An 8595-nucleotide genomic window follows, 5' to 3' on the forward strand; every position below is an offset into this window, starting at 1 on the left:
ATGATTTAGTTGAACCGTGGTATCTATGTTGTTCAGTTGTACAGGGTAATTTAGTGAACCCGGTGTCTGTGTGTTGTTCAGTTGTACAGGGTAATTTAGTGAACCAGGCATGCATGTTGTTGAGCGGTATCAGTTAAATAAATCAACATCGATATGTATGTTTTACAGATGTACCAGGGGAGACCTTCTCGTGGTTAATGACGCTTCCATACACGACACTGCAGATAGCAGTTTGCCCTTGTTTTGACAGTACAATAAGCATGTTTTGTTTCATCAATGGTTGAATAACTTTCCTTATCTGTTTCTGTATTTAATTAATTCAAACACTAAATATTAAAAAATGTATTGGTAAAGAGTAACATCCGAGTACTTACCATGAAGAACTCGAGAGGACTGTATTGATACGACTTATGTATCTGTATGAAATGTGACAAACTTTCAGTGTACATAATATATATTTGTGCTGGCATTTAGTGATTCAATAAAGAGGTGCACTGAGTAGTACATGTTGTCTTCATTTGTTTGGTAAACATGTTACCTGCAAAGTAAAACTTACTTTAATGATATCGAGAAAACCCACTTGTAGAGAAATATATATGTAAAAACGGCTAGTTCGGTCATCGTCAGGTTCACAAAGAAAGAAAGAGGTAACTGACCGGAAGCTGACCACGTTGTTCGCTCCTCTACGTAAAATATTTTCTCAACCCAAACGAGCCGTTTTTACACACATAAAACTTACTTTGTATGTAATGCTATTAAGTAACATAACAAATTAACAATGACAGAATGAGCAGACAAACATTACGACTGGGGTTTTGAAGGTGTGTGTCGCGGACACCTATGAACATCGATCAAGCAAGCTCCTTTTGGCTGTGATCTGTCTAGCAGTGTCTAGTTAGCACGAGCAATACATTCCCGATACTTAGTCACATAGTAAAAATTTCAATCTGCCCGCGAGACCAGTTCAGGGTGTAAATTCGGCCTTTCTGCTAGCTATAGCTTAACTAAAATTCGGGAAAGACCTTCTTGTGGTTTTGTTGTTTCTATGCACGACACTGCAGATAGCAGTTTACCCTTGTTTCGACAGCAAAATAACCACGTTTTATTTTATCAACGGGTAAATAACTTTCCGTATCTGTTTATGTCAGTGGTGCACAAAATCAGGCCCGCAATGTCCAATAGGAAACTCAAACATAGAGAGTTCGCGCACTTAGAATTCGCGAAGATTAAGCGCTATAGAAGAATATGCATTAGATTAGACACTTGATGGTTCCATATTTGTGTCGAGCAATAAAGAAAATTTAATAAAAAAAATCTCGTTAATGCATAGGCATTTAATCTTTGGCTTAATGACGTAATATTTCCTTAATTACGAAATCTCACGCGTTCCAATTGTTCTTCGAGATTTACTTACGAGCCCTATTTTGATATTATTTCGTCACAAAAATGGTAGCTAATCGTAAAGAAAAGTTGATGACGAAAACCGGCAGTTTCATGATGATTGTACTGCACAGTACTGTTTTCTTTAAGAACAGAAGAACGTGATTTGTCTGCTGTGTCATTCGACAGTAGCAGTGGCGAAGGTATTCAATATAAAGTGTCATTATGAGTCGAAGCATAAAGATTTCCACAACGTAGTCACTGATGAACGAACAGCTCGAATAGAATCTCTGCGGCAGTCGCAGAACGTTTTCTCAAAGCAGTCAGCAGATTTAGGTGCAGCATGTGAGGTCAGTTACGATATTTCGTTGATGATAGCGAAATCTGGCCAACCGTTCATTGATGGTTATTTTGTCAAGCAATGCATGATTACTGTATCGGAAAAGTTGTGTCCGGAAGCAGTCCGCAAGCTACAGATGGTGGCTTTGAATCGCACGACAGTTCAGTGAAGAATTTCACACCTCTCAGCAGATGTGACAAGACCGCTTTCAAATAAAGCAGCCAACTTTGTCTACTTCTTTTAGCAGCAGACGAGTCGACTGACATCAGTTCAACAGCACAGCTACTAGTTTTTTTTTTCATGGTGTGTCGTCATCGTTTGATATCACAGAGGAACAAATCAGCAAGGTTCCATGAAGGGTCAGACAACTGGGTCTGCTCTGTTCGAGGAGACAGTAGTATAGTAGTGTTTCATTGGATTTCACGAAACTGGTAAGTGTGACAACTGATGGAGCACCAGCCATGACCGGAGAAAGTAGCGGGCTGGTAGCACTGTTGATGAAGCATTGAGGAAAGCAGAACAAATAGTTGGTGAAGTTGCACTGCATTATTCACCAACAGAACCTGTGCATTAAAGAACTTCGTTTTCAGGCACTGATGGCGTTAGTGACGAAAACCATTAAATTCATCAAATCACGAGGGCTCAAGCACAGTCAGTTTCAAAGTCTTCTTGAAAAAATTTATTAAGACTATGGTGACCTTGTGTATCACTGTGAAGTACGCTGGCTGAGTCGAGGGAAGATGCTCAGAAGATTATTGGAGTTGATTAATCCAACATAGTAAGCTGATTTGACCTTTCTGGTCGACATGACACAACACTTGAATGATCTGAATTTGAAGTTGCAAGGCAAAGATCAGCTTGTCTGTCAGCTTGCAAATTACGCCTCAGCTTTCAGGACAAAGTTGCAGTTATTCTGGCAGCAAACAACATCAGGCAACTTCGTGCACTTTCCCACTTTTCAGTCACAGCTACAGAAGAATCAGGACATTGACACACAAGTTTATGTTGGGAAGCTAGATACTTTGATCCAATCCTTCAACTCACGGTTTCACCCACGACTTTGACCAATGCAGATTGTTGATGAAACTTTTTGCTGATCCGTTCAGTGTGTCAGTGGATGACTTTTCAGCAGAATATCAGCTTTAACTTACTGATCTCGAAGCATCTGATGAACTGCGTGCTATTTACCGAGAAAACAGTTTGCTTGACTTCTACAAAACGTTGCCTGATACATTTGTTAATCTGAAAGAGAACGCACTTGTCCACACCACCTGTGAACAGGCTTTCTCGTATATGAAACTGAATAAAACAACACTCGCAATCAGCTGACTGATGATCATCTGGAAGCAATCTTGCGTCTTTCAACGTCAAGCATCAAGCTGGACATTTCTGAGTTCGTAGATGACATGCAGCACCATCCATCGCATTGACTTTGTGACAGTTGACGTATTGTAACATTTCTCAGAATAATGTGCAAACACTTTAATGTAATCGTCATTTGTGTGTTCTTAAATGTGATGTCCATCTTGTGTGAAACAACTGTGGGACAATTTTAATCTTCACTTTTTGTGGCCCCTGACTCTAAACGTTTGTGCACCACTGGTTTATACCATCGTCCCTGAGACATATGTCCAGCAACGGCCACTTGCGAACTCTCTCTTTCTTCACCTGAAGATGATCTTGGAAGGTCGAAATGTTTTTCTCTCCTTCTCAGTAAAAGTGTTAGTACCCATACCAGCCATTCTGATATACATTTTTATCTGAAGTAGGTTTCTCATTATCAAGATTTTTTATTTTTTTGCTTTAAATACTGAATCTGTAAAATATTGAAAACTTTATCTCTGTTCCCTTCTGTTGTATGAATCTATTTCTTCATCTTCAATATAGTTATACCATTAATCATCAACCTTGAAATTTGCTTTTCTTCAGAATGCATTCTTCGAAACGTGAATCCAAAGTATCTCCACTTTAAAGAACCAAACCAAAATGTTCAAAAGTTGTTAGATTATCAGATTTGTCTGAAGATACTGTTGCTTTGATTTACATTGGGCTGAAGCTACACGAGGGCTATCAACGCTAGTCGTATGTAATTCAGCAGTGAAAGAATAGAGGTACTTCATCATCACCATCCACTAACCAGTCTTTCACAAACGAATAGTGAGATTGACCCTAACAATGTTCTCCCCCCCACACACATCATAAAGGGTGAGCATGTTTTGGTGGAGTTTGTTTTAAATTTGGCTTAAAGTTACACAAGGGCTATCTATGCTAGCCGTCCGTAATTCAGCAGTGAAAGAATAGAGGCCTGGCATGGCCAAACGTGTTAAAGCGTGCGTCTCGTAATCTGAGGATTGCGGGTTCGAATCCCTGTCGTACCAAACATGTTCGCCCTTTCATCCGTGGGGGCGTTATAATGTTACGGTCAATCATACTATTTGTTGGTAAAAGAGTAGTCCAAGAGTTGGCGGTGAGTGGTGATGACTTGCTGCCTTCCCTCTAGTCTTACACTACTAAATTAGGGACGGCTAGCAGAGATAGCCCTCGAGTAGCTTTGTGCGAAATTCAAAAAACAAACAAACAAAAACAAACAAAGAATAGATGTACCTAGTCATCACCATCCACTAACCACTCTTTCATAAACGAATAGTGAGACTGACCCTAACAATATTCTCCCTCCCAACACACATCATAAAGGGTGAGCATGTTTGGTGGAGTAAAAGTTTGATCAAGAATTTCGAACCAAACGTCAACAGAACATAAAATTTACTGAAAAAAGTTTAAAGTCTACTGTACTAACCTTAGAATCATTGATACCAGTGTTGATTACAGCATTCATTCCTAGTTTCATCCTGGCGACCAGATTGTTAACCTATGTAATTATAACACAAATAATCAGTGTAAATCAGTGATAGCTAAAGGTCTTCAGTTCTCTCTTCCACCACGTAAACTCTATGTACCTAACATAGTTTACACTTTTAAATCACAATACAGACACCTAAAGGACCTTCTTGTGAAAGACAAAGTAACTCTTTGTCGAATCAATAATTTTTTCATGACGAAAATAATGAAATCTGCCTTTTCTACTTCTTATGATTTTAGCTCTAATGTTCGTCCTTACCATTTAAGCCCTGAATAAATCTTTTAAAGAACTATCATTAAATAAAAATATTTATGTTACATCGTCCGACAATAACAATGTTATTCTCAACTAAAATAATTACTTGATCAAAATGGTCGTTATTCTTGACAACTCTACCACTTTTAAATTCCTTATCAAAGCCTATTCATTATCATCCAACGTGAGGAAACATTCTAAAGATACCTGATGGAACTTAGAAAGAAAAAATATCGTGGACATTTGACTGATGATAATTACGATACGTACGACAAACCTTTGTTAATGAAAGAACAGAGTTTTAAAGTTCTGACCTCATAACAAGAACCAGACTTTCACTAGGACTAAATCTGCTTATATATTTATTGATGTAATTTGTAAATATAATTTTAAGGAAAGAAGTTACACAACTCTTAATTTATAAATAAACGATAACACACTTAATAGACCAAAAATAATGTTTGCTTCACACAATGAGAACAGTTTTCCACTGCATTAATTACTGTATAAAATAATATTTTGTCTTAGAAAATTACACATTTTTCTAAAGTTTTCAGTACGACGCTATCTGAAACAGCCCAGTACTTGTTAACTCTAATTGCTGAGCCTCACAGGTTGCAGAGTAAAATGAATGTTACTAGTTGTCTGACTTTTGTTTCTTATTTCAAGAATTTAATTGAGATTTTTAGAATCATCTTATGTGAATATACAATTAAAATATTCATACAAAACTTTATACCTACAAATTGTACTGGTCGAAATACCTATGAAATGTAAGGTGGGTAATTTTTGCTATAAAATTTTGTTCTTTCTTCTCAAAGTTCGGCTTTTATTTTAATGTCTGGTCTCCATAGTTACTATATGCAAATATTCAGTAATATTGTGGTTCCACTTTATTGTTGCCTTTCTTCACAGTTTGTATTCGTTTCAAGTGTAACTACACTCTTGAATCAGTTGTTGTAACAAAGTGACGTAAGCCAAAAAAGAAGGAAATGATATATAAAAAATAAAACTGATAAGTGAGGGTAGCAATGGGAAAGGCCTGGCATGGCCAAGCGCGTAAGGTGTGCGACTCGTAATCCGAGGGTCGTGGGTTCGAGCCCGCGTCGCGCTAAAACATGCTCGCCCTCCCAGCCGTGGGGTGTATAATGTGACGGTCAATCCCACTATTCGTTGGTAAAAGAGTAGCCCAAGAGTTGGCGGTGGGTGGTGATGACTAACTGCCTTCCCCTAGTCTTACACTGCTAAATTAGGGACGGCTAGCACAGATAGCCCTCGAGTAGCTTTGTGCGAAATTCCAAAACAAACAAACTATTTTTTATCCTTGCAATTTGATATTCATATGTCTATTATTCATATCTTTATAACTATGTGGCTTCAATATCTTTATTCTTCACCTCTTTCTAACTATTAATTCTTTAGATCTCCATTTTGCATTATCTTAACGACTGTTTGACATCGTCTTGCTATTTCAACGTCACAAATCTATGCTTGATAATTTTATAACTATCTGACATACAACTTTTTAATTATTTGATATGCAGATCTCTATTCTTCCTCGTCTTCCTAACTATTTGACACTGAAATGTTTATTCTTGTCCTTTTATGTGTTTAATACCCAGATCTCTATTCTTTGTTATGTTACTCACAACTTCCCATCCACATCTCTATTGTTCTTCATTTTGCTATATCAAATCAATATATCTATTATTCATATCTTTATAACTATCTGGATTCTATATTTATTCTTCAACTCTGTTTTAACTGTTTGATATCCATATTTCTATTATTTATCGTCTTGTTAACTATTTGACAACAAATCTTTATTTTTGTCCTTCTTTCTATACAACACCCAAATCCCTATTATACATTGTATTAAAGACCACAGTACTGTATTTTCATCGTCTTGCTATTTGAACTTCATATGTCTATTCTTCATATTGTTATAACTATCTGATTTCCACATCATTATTCTAACTTTCTAACTGTTTGACATCCACATCTTTATTCTTCATCGTCTCACTAACTATCTGGCAACCAAATATTTATTGTTCACCTCTTTTCTAACTATCAGATCTCCATTTTGCATTATCTTGACTGCTTGATATCCACGTCTCTATTTTTAATCGTCTTGCTAACTATTTGACACCCAAATCCCTATTATTCATTGTATTACCGACCACTTCTCACCAAGATCTATATTCTTCATCGTCTTGCTATTTGAACTTCATATATCCATTCTTAATAATTTTATATATCTGACATCCATATCGTTATTCTTAACCAACTTAACAATTGAGACTAAATCTTTTATTCTCAGGTTGGAAAGAAAAATGGTATAGTCAAGGCTTCTTGTTATAAACAAAACATGATCATGCTTGTATAAAAAATAACTCACAAACTAAATATTTAGTTCACTGGTTTATATTGATCCCGACAAGTTGGTAAGTTTCCATGTTTTGTATCGTTTAGAAACAGGTTTGTTTAAATAACGTTATTGTTGTAAGGCCTCATTCAACCAAGTGCTAACAATGTTACTAACTCGGTACAGGATGTTTTAAAGTGAAACAAAAGGATGGCGTTAAATTTATCAGTAATCAAGTGCATTCTAAACTACGATTTTGTAACCTGCTCAACGCAATACCTTTAACTCAGTCAATAATAAAACAATAATATTGATTTTTTAAATAATAATACCAGTACCTGAATGGCGTTGACCATATTTAATCCTTGAAACATTTGAAAATGTGTCTGAGATGTTTGTCGTTTTCAACACCAAAAGTAATGATATTCTACATGATTACAAAGTTTCAACAAATCCGTTCGTTTTAAATAAGATATAAAACAAAAGTAGTGTACAAAATCGGTCTCCATGGTAACAAATATGATTTTTTTTTCGTGAACTCGCTGTTATCTTTGACATCGGCCCTCCAAATATTAATCACTTCTGAGTTGGGTCATAGTCCAATTGTATACTAACTTTCGTTCAAATCTACCCAAATGTTTTCGAGAAATATTGCTGATAAACACACACACACACATGGATGCAAACATAACCTCAGTCTACCTTTGATTTCGGTGATAATAATGATGTTAAAACTGCTTGAACAATAGCAGTATGATGTTTAAGCTCCATGTAACAAGAGCTAAATTGAGTAATTTATATAGTACTACTTAATTAAAGACGTCACGTAGCTATGGTTTAAAACTAAACCCATCGTAGCAAGGCACAACAAATAAATAAAATAAGATTCGTATTATTCTCAACTACTTACCTCAACCTATCAAGTAGTAAAGTTTGAGTGGTGCATCCTTACTGAAAACAGACTGCAATGTAGTAGGAGACATTCTATGAACATTCAGTTTTGCTCGTACATTTTGAGGAATAATGTAGTTTTACATAACCAGTCCTGTAAATAAAATAACTCAAGACTCAAAATGCTTACGAATCAGACATACTTTGAATAATGATGAAAATATTTTAGTAAGACACTAGAAATCAAAACGCATCCTTCAGAGTTGTGTTGTTCTTTGTGTATCTTAAGGTATTTTAAAATAATACTTTGAAGGCTTATATAAATGAATTAATGGCTGTATTTTCATTCCTTATATTAAATACCAGTGGGTAATAACAATTTTCTTTTAAATTCTACAAAGTTTAAAATATTCTTAGATTACTACTTACATCTATCACACAAATTTGATAAGTGGTAAAACATCTTCAACTTGGAAGGTATACGTAAGTGATTAAATTATTATA

The 8595-nt window shown here is 35.8% G+C and overlaps 1 long non-coding RNA gene across 1 annotated transcript; it reads right to left on the reverse strand.

Annotated features, from left to right (window-relative positions):
- Positions 1 to 431: 431 nt before the first annotated feature.
- LOC143242862 (uncharacterized) lies at positions 432 to 8202 on the reverse strand. The gene is made up of 3 exons (XR_013023345.1): positions 8111 to 8202; positions 4518 to 4589; positions 432 to 538 (listed from the first exon to the last, which is right to left on the reverse strand). It is a non-coding gene; the product is annotated as an uncharacterized LOC143242862 (long non-coding RNA).
- Positions 8203 to 8595: the final 393 nt, after the last annotated feature.

This window comes from Tachypleus tridentatus, unplaced genomic scaffold, assembly GCF_004210375.1.
Source record: "Tachypleus tridentatus isolate NWPU-2018 unplaced genomic scaffold, ASM421037v1 Hic_cluster_2, whole genome shotgun sequence".
Taxonomy (NCBI): Eukaryota; Metazoa; Arthropoda; class Merostomata; order Xiphosura; family Limulidae; genus Tachypleus; species Tachypleus tridentatus.